The following is a 13,588-nucleotide window of genomic DNA, read 5'->3' on the forward strand; positions in this document are numbered from 1 at the left end:
TGAGCGGCTGCCAGCCCCCTACTCAGGCCAAATAATTCCTTTGGGGAAAACAGCGACGTCAGCGACGTCACTCTCAGCCGAGGCTCCGGCTCCTGATGAGGAACATCCCGCCAAGGTTCGTGAACACGTTCCGGAAATAACCAGCAGGTGAACGTGGCACCAAACAGTACAGAGACTGTTTTTTAAAACAAGAGATTTTTTTTTTTTCCTGTTTAATTTAAACGGTAGCAACAAAAAGTTAAATTACTTCCCCGGCTCCTAACTGATTCCCGCGCTGGGGCAATCACGGGCCCCACCCCACCGCGGCCTTCCGGTGGGGCCGCAGCAGAGCGGCGCGGGCGCGTACTCACCCGCCGGGGTCAGGAGTCAGACTTCCGGCTCCGGGTCAGACTTCCGGTTCCGCCAGGCTGAGTGTCCTCTTGCTCTGCGGGGCTCGCTGCTGTGCTACTGCGCTCCGGGGACAACTCGCACCCGGCCCCAGTGACTCACAGCGAGCCTGGCGTCCTTTCCTCCGCTGCTCGGGACCAAAGCAAGTTTTATAGCCCTCGGCAGCAATTTGACGGCCCTCATTTCAAGCTAAGGACAGAAACGTGGCTGAACGACCCAGACAGGATTTATTTTGTTATGAATGAGTCAAGTGAAAGAGACCTCACAACTTCGCACATCTTCTAACAGTGTTCCCGGCCACAGACACCCCTGTGTCGGGTAACTGGGGGTCTTTCCTCTTGTTCTGCTCTTGGCAGAGACCACGAAGGGACGATTATAGCTTTATGTCTAATACCCTTTCACTTCTTAAACCCACAAGTAACCTTTCAGCCGGCCCTCGGCCACTAGCGCTTTCTCCAGGCAGTTCCTCCTCTAGCCTACTTTCCTTCCAGCCTTCAAGGTTTCCATTATTGGTCCTAAGCCGCAAAGTGTAACTTCGAATATTCTCCTGGAAGCGTCTTTCTGGTGAGGGCTGCCTATGTGATTGGAGTCTAGTGACTTACCCGAACCATTTTACTTCAATTAGACACGACTTAAGTACGGAGAGATTTTCTAGAATGCGTTGATGATTGTTCTGTCGTTTGGAGGTAAAGTTTGCAGAACATCGCTGAGATAATGACATTTTTAAAATCCCCACTTTCCTGGGAGTGATAAAACAAACAAGTATCTGAACCACTTTCCTGTGACTTGATGAAGGAAATTCTGACATGTTTAAAAATTGCAGTGACATTGATCTATATATAGATAATACAGGGCAGCTAATGGGAGGACATGCGCTGGCCTCCGGATGGATCCCGTGCCAAGAACATTGCTCAGAAATAGATCCCTTACATGCTTCTTAATAAAAGCTGTAATGATAAGGCCAAGGGGAGAGCTACCTGTTGCCCACTATAGGTTCTGGTTTTCTAATGTCCATAACCAATATGCTCATTTTAATGCAGTCTGAACTCCATCTTTGATTCTTATATGGAACAGCTCTTCATTACTGGGTATTTCTATAGTTTTATTTTCTATTAAGTATATGACTCCGTAGAAATTTTAAACTTAATTTCTTTGATGATCAGTTTTTCGAAAATCCTAGGGGATTTTAGAGTTTTACTCTATCCTTCATGTGGTTACACCCAATCTGAACGCCCTTTACAAACTTTAAACATCGTGCTGGGCTTGCCCGTATCAAAAGCCTGGGTGCTCCCAGGCTGCACGTTTTTCTTAGTCTTTTCTTGTCCTTTAGAAGATTGTGTTTGGCTCATTAGAACCCCATTATATCTAGATGTGAAATGAACCTTTCGGGATTTCTGTAACTCTAATTGTGCTGTACCGAGTGCATGTTCTACATTTTTCTTCCTTTTTCAGGTGGTGTAGATTGAGTCCTCCACTAGATAAAGCTGTAAATATTGCTTACATTAGTAGCCTTTATTTCACTTTTAAAATGCCTTGCAGAAAGCAATGTTACTTTATCACAGCCAGGAAAACACCCCCCCAGTTGAAGGCCCTCTCTTCATAATCCACAAGACCCTGTGTCAGGCGCCGCCTGAGAGGTGCTCGCGTACACCTCGAGAAGGTGTTGTGGCTCGTCCTCCATGGACAGGAGTGTTTTCCAAAATATTGTTTTTGATCTTGTGAAACAATAGATTCCGGAAGACAATACGTCAATTGCTTTTTTTCCCCTAACACATGACATATTCTTACAAAATAGTTTTCTGTGATCAAGTTCAAGTAGGACATTGAAATATGAAGTTTGGGGGGTTTTAGAGTCATAGTCATGTGCTTTAAGTCGGCCCTTCCTCCCGAATCTGAAGTCAGGGAATGACTGCGTGAACACAGGGATGCATCACTGCTGTGGACACGTGGGCAGATAATTCTGCAATTAATCATTGCAGTTCAGAGGGTTCGTAATAATGTCTTTTAGAGTTGAACCAAACTAACAAGACTGAGACGCCAGTGTCATCGTGTTATTACTGTACAGTGAAGTCTCATACTGTGGACATTAATGCTGATGGCAGTGGGTTCACAATCCAGGCAAATCTCCTGTAGCCGAAATTCAAAGTCTTTCTTTCTTCCCAGCTGCCACCGGGAAGCACAGTATGTGAATTTGGTAGGAGTTCTTCTTTCTTTTTAATTATATTTCAATTCGAAGTTCTTTTTTTTTTTTTTTTTTTTTTTGAGACAGAGTCTCACTCTTGCCCGGGCTAGAGTGCCGTGGCGTCAGCCTAGCTCACAGCAACCTCAATCTCCTGGGCTCAAGCATTCCTCCTGCCTCAGCCTCCCAAGTAGCTGGGACTACAGGCATGCGCCATCATGCCCGGCTAATTTTTTCTATATATTTTTAGTTGTCCATATAATTTCTTTCTATTTTTAGTAGAGACGGGGTCTCGCTCTTGCTCAGGCTGGTCTCAAACGCCTGACCTTGAGTGATCCACCCACCTCGGCCTCCCAGAGTGCTAGGATTACAGGCGTGAGCCACTACGCCCGGCCTCAATTCAAAGTTCTTTTAAAAAAAGCTTAGAGAAGTATCCCAAGAATGGAAAAACAAGCATCACATGTACTCACCAGAAAATTGGTTTCCTTGATCATCACCTAAATACAAATCTGGAAACGACACCAATTGGACATCAGACTGAGGTGGGGGGTGGGGGAGGGGATGGGGGTATGCCTGCACAATGAGTGCATTGCGCACCGTTTGGGGAGTGGTAACACTTGAAGGTGCTGACTCGGGAAAGGGGGATTGGGGAAAAAAATATGAAACTATTGTTTTTAACTTGCACTGTTCACTTAATAATTTATCATGAACATTTCCCATATTATTTCATATCATTGTACAAGAAATAATGTATACATTATGAGGACATACTGTATCTAACAAGATATACTGTTAGACTCTTTGATTCTGTAAAATTAAATAAAAAAAAAAAAAAAAAAAGAAAAAAAAAAAAAAAAAAAAAAAAAAAAGCTTAGAAACTGTATTATTTATTGTTAAGACAAAAGAGAAATATGGAAGTTTAGAAATTGGAAGTTTTAGAAAGTTTTAGAAATTTTTAAGTAGAATGACTATTTTTCTATAGTTACTGTTTTTAATTTGAGGAACTTTATTTTTTCTTTCACAGTTGAATGCATTTATGTTTGGGTAGCCATCCAATGAATAGCTTCATCCTAGCTTAAAAATTCCTTGACTTCTTTATGTTATTGGAGATCTTTTTCTGGATGTAAGGATAAGTAAAGACATTTTCCTGAAAATCTAAGGTGACTTTAAAGGCATTTGTCTTCATACCTTAGCATAACTTTGGGTGACACAAACTTCTTTTGTGTTGCCAAATTTGGGACGGTCCCCCGTACTGTAAGGAACCAGGCCCACTGTATTGGGTGACGTTTGGCTTTCCAGGTAAAACAGCAAGGAAAGAAGTGAAGCATTACTTTTTTTTTTTTTTTTTTTTTTTAGAAACAGGATCTTGCTCTGTAGCCCAGGCTGGAGCACAGTGGCCTGATCACAGCTCACTGTAACCTCGATTCCTGGGCTCAAGGAATCCTCCTGCCTCAGCATCCTGAGTAACTGGTGACTACGGGTGCACTCCACTATGCCCGGCTAATTATTTTTAAAAAGTTTTTGTAGAGATGGGGTCTTGCTATGTTGCCTAGACTGGTCTCAAATTCCTGGCCTCAGGCAATCCTCCCACGTCAGCTTCCAAAGTGCTAAGGGAGGCTTTTGTTTCATTGTGTTTTGCAAATTAAAGAGTTAAACTCTTGAAATGAAAACATCATATTGTTTTAGGCTCCCCATTGATTTCTTTTTAGTTAGCCAAACCAGCTATCCATCGTAGGTCTGGGCAGATATCCCATCTCTGAGACGAGTGGCCCTTCAGTTGGGACTCCTGGGATACCAGGTAAGAGTCAAGGACAGATCAGAAAGCAAAAGTAATTGAGAGTAGCTGTAGGTCTGGAAACATTTATTTTTGTTATCATTATTTTTTGAGACAGAGTCTTGCTCGGTTGCCCCGGTGTAGAGTGCAGTGGCGTGATCATAGCTCACCGCAACCTCAAACTCCTGGGCTCAAGCGAGCCTCCTGCCTCAGCCTCCTGAGCAGCTGTGGCTACAGGTGCCACCACACTCAGTTAATTTTTCTATTTTTAGTAGAGATGGGGTCTCAGTCTTGCTCAGGCTGGTCACAAACTCCTGAGTTCAAGTGATCCTCCCGCCTCGGCCTCCCAGAGTGCTGGGATTACAGGCGTGAGCCACCATGTCTGGCCTAGGAAACATTTATCTTTAAAGCGTAGTAGTAAGCCTTAAAAATATACATATGGTAGGTGTTGAACACTTAATAAAATGAGTCTTTTTACTGTCTTGAAGAAAAATAAATGCATAGTTTTTTATGTAATAGATTCAAAAGGATCTCCAGACAGAGCTTATAGAACCCTGGACCTTCCGGACAGTTTGCTTTAACCACGTGTGTGCGACAGCTCTCACAGAGAGGCACATGTGTGACTTCCCAGTGGAGATACAGTTTTCCTTTAAATTTATTTTTAAATTGAGGTATGATTGGCATAAAATAAGATGTACAGTCTTGAAAGGCGGGGCATCCCGTCCTGAACGGGAGGGAGGCGCAGCGTGTCCGTAGGGAACCGTGCCGGCATCGTTGCACCTTCTCCTGGCGCAGCCCGGTCGATGCTGACCGCGTCAGGGTGCACCGTGTCCTCTCGGGCACGCATCCCCTCTCTGTTCTGCATCCTGTCGAAATGTACGAGGACACTAGCTAGTTGCAGACAAAAATTATTTCCACAGAAAGTGTAATTCAGAAAATATATCTAAAAATGTGAACAAATAGAAGGTTTTTGGTTCTAGTCCTTCACCTATTGAAAATGTTTGGTTAAGTGTTAATGTTAGATTAGTTAATTTATGTGTTAATTTTAAATTATTAGTTAATAATAATGTATCCATTTTGGTTCATTAATTATAACGAGTGTGCCACACTCACATAAGATGCTTGCTAATAATTGGGGATCCTGTGGGGTGCAGGGGCAGGCAGGGGATGTGAGAGCTCTGTGCTTTCTGCCTGATTTTTCTATAAACCTAAAACTTCTCTAAAAAATGAAGTCCAAGGCCGGGCGCGGTGGCTCACGCCTGTAATCCTAGCACTCTGGGAGGCCGAGGCGGGTGGATTGCTCAAGGTCAGGAGTTCGAGACCAGCCTGAGCGAGACCCCGTCTCTACTAAAAATAGAAAGACATTATATGGACAATTAAAAATCTATATAGAAAAAATTAGCCGGGCATAGTGGCGCATGCCTGTAGTCCCAGCTACTCGGGAGGCTGAGGCAGTAGGATCGCTTGAGCCGAGGAGTCTGAGGTTGCTGTGAGCTAAGCTGACGCCACGGCACTCACTCTAGCCTGGGCAACAAAGTGAGACTCTGTCTCAACAAAAAAAAAAAAAAAAATGAAGTCCATTAATTTTTAAAAGAATATACATATGTGTGTCAAGCATTAGTGAAAGATTAAAATGGTTCAAGCCCCTTGGAGAACGGTGTGGCAATATCTTCTTAAGTTAAACGTACATCTCCCTGCAGTTTAGCCACCCAAGAGAAATGAAAACATATATCCACAAAGACTGACACAAAAACGTTAGAGCAGCTTTATTCATAATAGTGAAAAACTGGAAACAACCCAAATTTCCACCAACAGGAGAATGAATAAAACAAGCCATGATATACACAGGTAGTGGACTAGTTCTCAGACACAGAGCAGAATGCTGGCCTCTCAAACACTCGCGGGAAGAGGCCAGACACAAGAGAGCACTGTGGCCCCCCTACACTGTGCCCCCCCTGCACTGTGGTCCCCCTGCACTGTGGCCTCTCCCCGCACTGTGGCCCCCCCACACTGTGGCCCCCCCACACTGTGGCCCCCCCACACTGTGGCCCCCCGCACTGTGGCACCCCCTTTACACGACCCATCGGGATCTGCAAAACAACCTGCGGTGGTGGGAGTCAGAAAGTGGTTGCCCCTGGATGAGGATTGGTTATTGGGCCTGGGAACCTTCTGGAGTGATGGTGGTTATACAGGTACATATTATATAACTGTCAAAACTAACCACACCAAAAGCTTAAGATCTGTACATCTTGTTTTATGTAAATTACACTTCAATTTATAGTCAGATTTGTAAGAAAACTGTATCTCCACTGGAAGTTACACGTGTGCATTTCTATGAGGGCCGTCACGGGCACATGGTTCATCCGAGCTGCCCAGAAAGGCTGCAGGCGGAGCAGCAGGACCCTCGGGGTCCCTTCCTCACCGCTGTCCAAACAGCTGTTCCGTTTTCTGTTTCTGTTTTCTGGTGGTGATCTCCCTGCCTCTCTCAGTCACCTCTGTGCACCTCTCTCTCTTGCTTTGTCAGTTGGTGACATTCCCCGGAGGGTTCCTGAAACAGGGAGAGCAGTAGCCTTCCCTTCCACACCCAAATTTTGATCATTGGCTCATTATTTGTATTTATGTCTGTAATTAAAATATTTCACAGAAAAACGATTTTAAGCATTCCTGGGAAGTGAGGCAGACCGTTCCTCTGACAGCAGGGCTGTAAGGGAGGGTTGGGAGGGTCGTCAGGTGGCACCGAGGGGGCAGTTCGCAGGAAGGCAAGGCCGGATGCGGGGACGGGAGTGATGCGGGGCAAGGGCTTCACTCCTGAGGACCCAGGACGGTGGGTTCAGAGCCCAGGGGACGTGGCTGGACCCTGCTCTGCTGTCGTGGGCGTACCCCCTGTGGGAACCCCAGGGTGGGAGGCGAGGGCCTGCAGCCATGGGGCTCTACTGCCCTCTCTTCCCTCTGCTTTCTATCTCTTATTAATTTTCGCTTTTATCAAAGTGCTTCCTCTGCGGCAGGGACTAAAAGGCTCCTGAACAGTCCCCGCCCGCCGTTCTCTGCTCTCCCGGAGCTCCTGCTCGGGTGGGATGTTGACGCCCCTGCGGGTCCGCTCCCCTTTTCCTTCAGTTGCCTGCCTCTCCGGCGTCTTTGTAATTTCTGGATGAACTCCTCGGCTCGTTCTGACTTTTACTTCTGACCGTCAGGGTTCCGTTTCTAAGAATTCTGTCTGGTTCTCTGGTCCCTGGTCCTCCTGTCCCAGTTTCACAGGGGGGACGTCTTATCCCCTGATGACTGCACAAAGGCCTTTTTGTTTAAGCCCCCGCCAATCGGAACTGCTTCTTCTGCGTCCTCTTTCCTGTTTGTTTCCTGCCTCCCGTGTTGGAGGCTTCCTTCAAACCTCGGGCAGTTCTGAAGTTTCTTCGGGTGTAGGTGGGGCGCGTGCACCTCTGAGCCTCCCCAGTCACTGCCCCGGAGGCCCCTCATGCCAGCGTGCAGCACGTGAGGGTCTTCTGCGGGGGAGGTGATGTGGGAGGGTACAGCTGCCTCATGGTGTCCTGGGAGATGGGAGCCGTGCTGGAATGTTCTGCAGGCCCTGGGCTACCCCTGGCGCAGAGTGCGGAGCTTCTCAGGTTCACTCTCATGTGCCTACACACACACACACACACACACACACACGCGTGAGCACACAAGCGCACACGTGCTCACACACAAACCAGTGCATGTACACGCATGTGCACACACGGTATAAAGCAAATACACTAGGCATAAGAGGAAAGGCCATCTGAGGATAGAGTTTTATAAAGATAAATAGATTGTTTTCATGTATTCTGCAGTTATGCCTTTGATCATTTTCTGCTTCCCACTAGGTAGGTCTTATACTTGAGCCATATTCTTAATAATAAATATTGACTTTTCTTTCAACAAATTAAAAATGAGCATTTAAATAATGCTATATTTTGCTTAAGCTTTAAATTACAAATGAGATGCGTAGTCATAAAGCAGCGGCATGTTTGGCTATAATTTAAAGATTACATTAATTAGGGCCCCTTTCATGTGCGTTCCTTGCAGCTTTCCCATTGTGTACGTGAGTACATGGGGACGTCCAGGGGCCCACCTGCTGGGACGGGGGGTGTGATTTTACCACACACGTCTCCCAGGCCTTCGGATCGTGAGTCAACGTGCACAGGCTGCTGAAAGCATGAAACCCCGATTTTTAAAGAACTTGTTTTACCCCGTGGCATATAAAACTTGGGCCTACTGTTGTTTCATAACTTTTATCTATTTTTCCCAAATATAGTATGGTTAATTATTTGCATGATCATTTCTATTTTGTTGCTATCAGCAAAGCATTTTATTTTATTATTTTTAAATAAAAATGGCATATATTTAAATTGTACAACATAATGTTTTGATAAACATAGTCGCAGTGAAATGCCTACTGCAGTCAAGCAAACTAACATCTCCACCTCCCCACTGCGTGTGTGTGTGTGTGTGTGTGTGTGCGTGTGTGTAGTGACAGCACTTGGAATCTACTCTCTTGGCAAAATTTCCAGTGCAGAGTACAGTATTAACTGTAGTCCTCATGCTGTACATTAGACCTCTAGACTCACTTATCCTATGTACCTGCAAATTTACACCTTTTAAAATGACATATTGTGCCTGGGCACTGTGGCTCACACCTGTAATCCTGGCACTCTGGGAGGCCGAGGCAGGACGATCGCTTCAAGCCAGGGGTTCAAGACCAAGAGCAAGACCTCGTCTCTACAAAAAATAGAAAAATTAGCCAGGTGTGGTGGCACAAGCCTGTAGTCCCAGCTACTTGGGAGGCTGAGGCAGGATTGCTTGAGCCCAGGAGTTTGAGGCTGCTGTGAGCTAGGCTGACGCCACTGCACTCCAGCCCAGGCAACAGAGAAAGACTGTCTCAAAAAAAGAAGAAGAAAAAAAGGTAACAATAGCCTAGCTTATAGCATGCTTAGATTATCAGTTTTTATTGATTTTACTGATTATTCTTTGCTGCTATTTTTCTTTTAAATTAGAGCCCCTTAACTTCCATTCTCTCATGTCCAAAATGCCCATTCTCCATGACACAGGTAACGATAGGATTTGAGTGTCACATTTGCTCTGTCCTTCCGTGCACACCGGGCCTTCTCAGCATAATAACACCGGCACACCTCCAACAGCATCATTACAGAAAGGGGTTTGGGGTTTCTTCCTCCCTTTCTTTCCCTCCTTCCTTCCTTCCTCTCTTTTTTGTAGTTCCTTTTGTCCTTAGTGTATTTTGCACTAGGAATGACTTTCAAATTCCTACGTTTTAAAGTCAACTGGAAGAGCTCCCCTCTGGTTGATCGGCCACCAAATGGATGCACGTTTGCTTCATTTGTCTTATTTTATTTTTGGTATTTAGAGGTTGCTTTTTTAAAGTTAATTTTGTTTTATAAGTATATAAAATAGTTGCATGGTCCAAAGTCAAATCTATGAAACAAGATACATGCACCCTAGGTCCTCCCTCCCCTACTGGTATCCCTTAAAATACACTAGGGATTGTTCTCTACTGTTTATTTTTAAAATATGAACAGATGTAGAGACATAGATGGATAGATAGATGATAGGTAGTAGATAGATCAGCTAGATAGATGAGAAACAATAGATGATTGATGGATGGTGGTAGATAGCAGTATACAGATGATAGATCATAGATGGGTGGATGAAAGAAAGAAGAGAAAGAAAGAAAGGAAGGGGGAGAGAGAAAGAAAGAAAGGCAGTAGACAGATGGATTCCCATTTCCTGCCAGTTCTGGTTAAACGGCAACACAGTGTGCGATTTCTTCCGCCTGGCTGTGTCCAGAGTGGTCTCTGCCATCACTCTGTCACACTGCGTGGCCCTCCTCCTCGTGGATGAGCGATAATAATTCCACTAGCGCATCGATGAGGATTTGCGTTGCGTCACATGTTTTGCATTTACAGATTGTATAATATTTTCACAGAAACGGGTCTCATTATGTCAATGCCTGTACCTTGCTCTTTTGATCGAATACAATTTGATTTTATTATATCTGTCCAGATGTTCTCTTTCCTGTAGGGGCTGCGTATCTGAACGGATACTCAATGGAAATAACATTTGTTTGTTCTCCCTGTGTTTTTCTTTCCCTGCATTTAAAAAAGGCAGCCCCTTTTTATGTGTCCCATCGCGAGACCTTTGCAGGAGCACGGAGAGCACAGCAGGGGCGCGGAGACTCTCTCCAAGCCTCAGCTCTCGGCAGCGAACCTGGTGGGAGTGGACCGTACCCCAGAGAAGCACACGCGGGCAGGGTCGTTCCGCGGCGCTGGAGACCACCGTGTGTACGGGCCGGGGTGGGTGTCAAGTGGTGTGTGTTTTATGTGAGAATGTTATACTGCAGTTAAAGGAAATACCTCAGAGCAACACTGTATCTTCATGGATAATTCTCAAAAGCAAAATTCAGTTAAAAGTGAAAACCAAAACACTGCAGACAAATGCTACACAATATTAATAGTTGTTACTTGTGGAGGACAGGAACGTGTTTTTTCAAGTTATAAAACAATCACACAGCACTCAGAAGATTAAGGACTGCTTGCTCTAAAAAAAATTTTAAATTTCCATGGAAAAAAACAAAGACGTAAAGTTGATTGGAAAGCAGAGCATGAGCATGCGCTCAGGGTAAGCTGATGCAGGCATGGGGTGTTTCTGAGGAAAACCACAGGACGAGTGGGACAGGGGTTGTTCAGAAATGTTTTACGACTCAGTGGCGGCGGCTGCACATTCTGCTTGTTTCCAAAGGCCGGTCCCGGCCCGACCACGGTCATCTGTGCCTGCAGCAGTGCCTGGCTGGCGCCCCTGTGTTTGTTGAGTGAATGAATGACCGCTTGGTTGGGCGCTGGGACGTCCTGACTCCTGCGCAGCCGCGGCTGCAGTTCCCAGCACGGCCCACAGATGGCAGGTGGCACCGCGTGGAAAGGCTGCCTGGAGAACTCGGCGCAGCTGCGCGGGCTGGGGGGGCGGGTGTGAGACGTGGAATCAGAGGGGAGTTCTTTTCCAGATGGAGGACAAGAGTCTTGGCTGGCGATGTCAGCGAGGGGAGAGACCCGCCGGCAGCCAGGGGGCGCGGGACTCAGCCCGGGTGGGCGGGGCTCTGGCGGTCGGGGGCAGCCTGGCCAGGCCTCTGGGGACGGTGTGGCCCTGGGGGGCCGCGCAATGGGGCGGGGGCAGGAAAGCTGCACCTCGGACCGCAGACGGGGGAGGCCAGCTCCGGCCTTCAGACGCCTGTTCTGAGGTCACTGTCGTGCAGCCCCTCGGAAAGGGAGCGCCCGGTGTCTCGGTTCTCCACTCCCTCTGCGGCGCACCTGTCTGTCCGGACAGGCGGAGTCTCGACTCTTGACCCTTCATTTTACTGACCTGGAACAGCAGCGTCAAGCTTCATTACTGTAGCTTCAAAACGGTTTTTTAAAAAATGAAAAAGTTACAAAACACAAGACAATCTGCAAAAATGGGAGTCTACCGGGTCCGCCAGTGAAGAGATTGGCCTCGTTCTAGAAAACAGGGTTAAAATGAAACGGAAACCTTTAAGACCCTGTAGGCTCAGGGTGCTCCGGAGAAACAGGCCCAGTAGGATGTGCGTGCGTGTGCGTGCGTGTGTGTGTGTGTGTGTGTCTGTGCGGGAAACCGGCTCACGTGGTCACCGAGGCCGACAGTCCCCACGGTCTGCAGCCCCAGCAGAGCTGACGGTGCAGTTCTGGTCTGAAGGCAGGAAAAGGCAGATGTCTCAGGTCAAAGGCCATCGGGCAGGGGGGATCCTCTCTTACTCAGCGAGGGCGGGGGTCAGCCTTTTTGTTCTTCTCAGGCCTTCCCCTGATTGGACGAGGCCCACCCACACTGGGGAGGGCCATCACTTAACTCAGTCTCTTGATTTAAACGTTAATCCCATCTGGAGATGTCCCCACGGAAACAGCCAGAATAAAGTCTGATCAAACACCCTGTGGCCCCATCAAGCTGACACAAAATTCCCCACCACAGACCCCCAGTGAGCTTGGAGACCAGCCGGTAGGCCTCGCGTGCACACAGCCAGCCAGTGTCTCTTGGTCTGGGACAAAATAAAGATCCTCATAGCTGTGACCAAGACACTGATCTTAGTTTCTCGTAGCTGCCATAACAAACAACCACAAACGGGAGGCTGAAATCAACAGAAATGTATTGTCTCACAGTTCTGGAGGCCGGAAGGCCAAAACCAAGGTGTCAGCAGGGCCACGTTCTCCCTGACAGCTCCAGGGCAGGAGCCCTCCTGCCTCCTCCAGCCTCTGGCGCCTCCCGTCAGTCCTTGGCATCCCTTGGCTCATAGATGCCTCGCTGGTCATGTGGCATCTTCTCCCCGTCTCTTCCCATCCTCTTCCCCCGGTGCATGTCTGTGTCTGTGTCCACATTTCCTTTTTTATTACTACAAGGACACCAGTCATCTTGGATTAGGGCCCACCATGACGAGCTCATCTTAACGTGTTCATCTGCAAAGACCCTATTTCCAAATCAGGTCACATTCTGAAGTACTGGGGGTTAGGATTTGAGCAAATTTTTTGAGGGGACACAAGTCAACCCATGACAGTGGCTCTAGCCAGGTCCAGTGGGCAATGCAGCCGCTAAGGTCCTCCCCAGCCACTCCTGGGGACCGAGAGCGTCGGGGTTTTGGCAGCCCATTTGATACGGCCATTTTCCTTTCCCCGACCTCTGGTCCCTGCAGCACTGTCTGCTAGTTGCGCTGTCAAGACCCTCAAAACAGCTGTGAAGACCCCACAGGCAACTCACGACTCAGGAGGACCCCTGCCCAAATGCGATACCTGGAGGAGTTAGTGAAACGTTCTGTTGTTGCACCCCATCCGAGCTGCTCTCTCCCTGGGACCCAGGAGGGAGCCCGTGGGGTTGGGCTGCAGCCAGCACTGCGCACTGGCCGTGTTCTGCTCACTGTCCCCTTGGCCCCCTCCCCGCCCCACCAACCAGGATACGTTTGGACCCAAAGCATATTCCCTGCTTGCCGGGCTCTTTCCACAGCCTGCCTGGCTCATCAGCTGGGGCTCCAGGGGCCTGCCAGAAGCCCCTCCCCAGCCATGTCCTCCAAGAGAGAGGATGGACCAGCCGTTCCCTGTGGCCACTGTCCCTGTTCAGACCTTCCCCCTACTCGCCTAGTACAAGCACACCAGGGGCTGTGGGGCCCTCTCTGGCTCCCCGGCCCACTCTGTGGCTGGGCTCTGCTGACCTGC

This window comes from Eulemur rufifrons, chromosome 7 (genome assembly GCF_041146395.1).
Source record: "Eulemur rufifrons isolate Redbay chromosome 7, OSU_ERuf_1, whole genome shotgun sequence".
Lineage (NCBI taxonomy): Eukaryota > Metazoa > Chordata > Mammalia > Primates > Lemuridae > Eulemur > Eulemur rufifrons.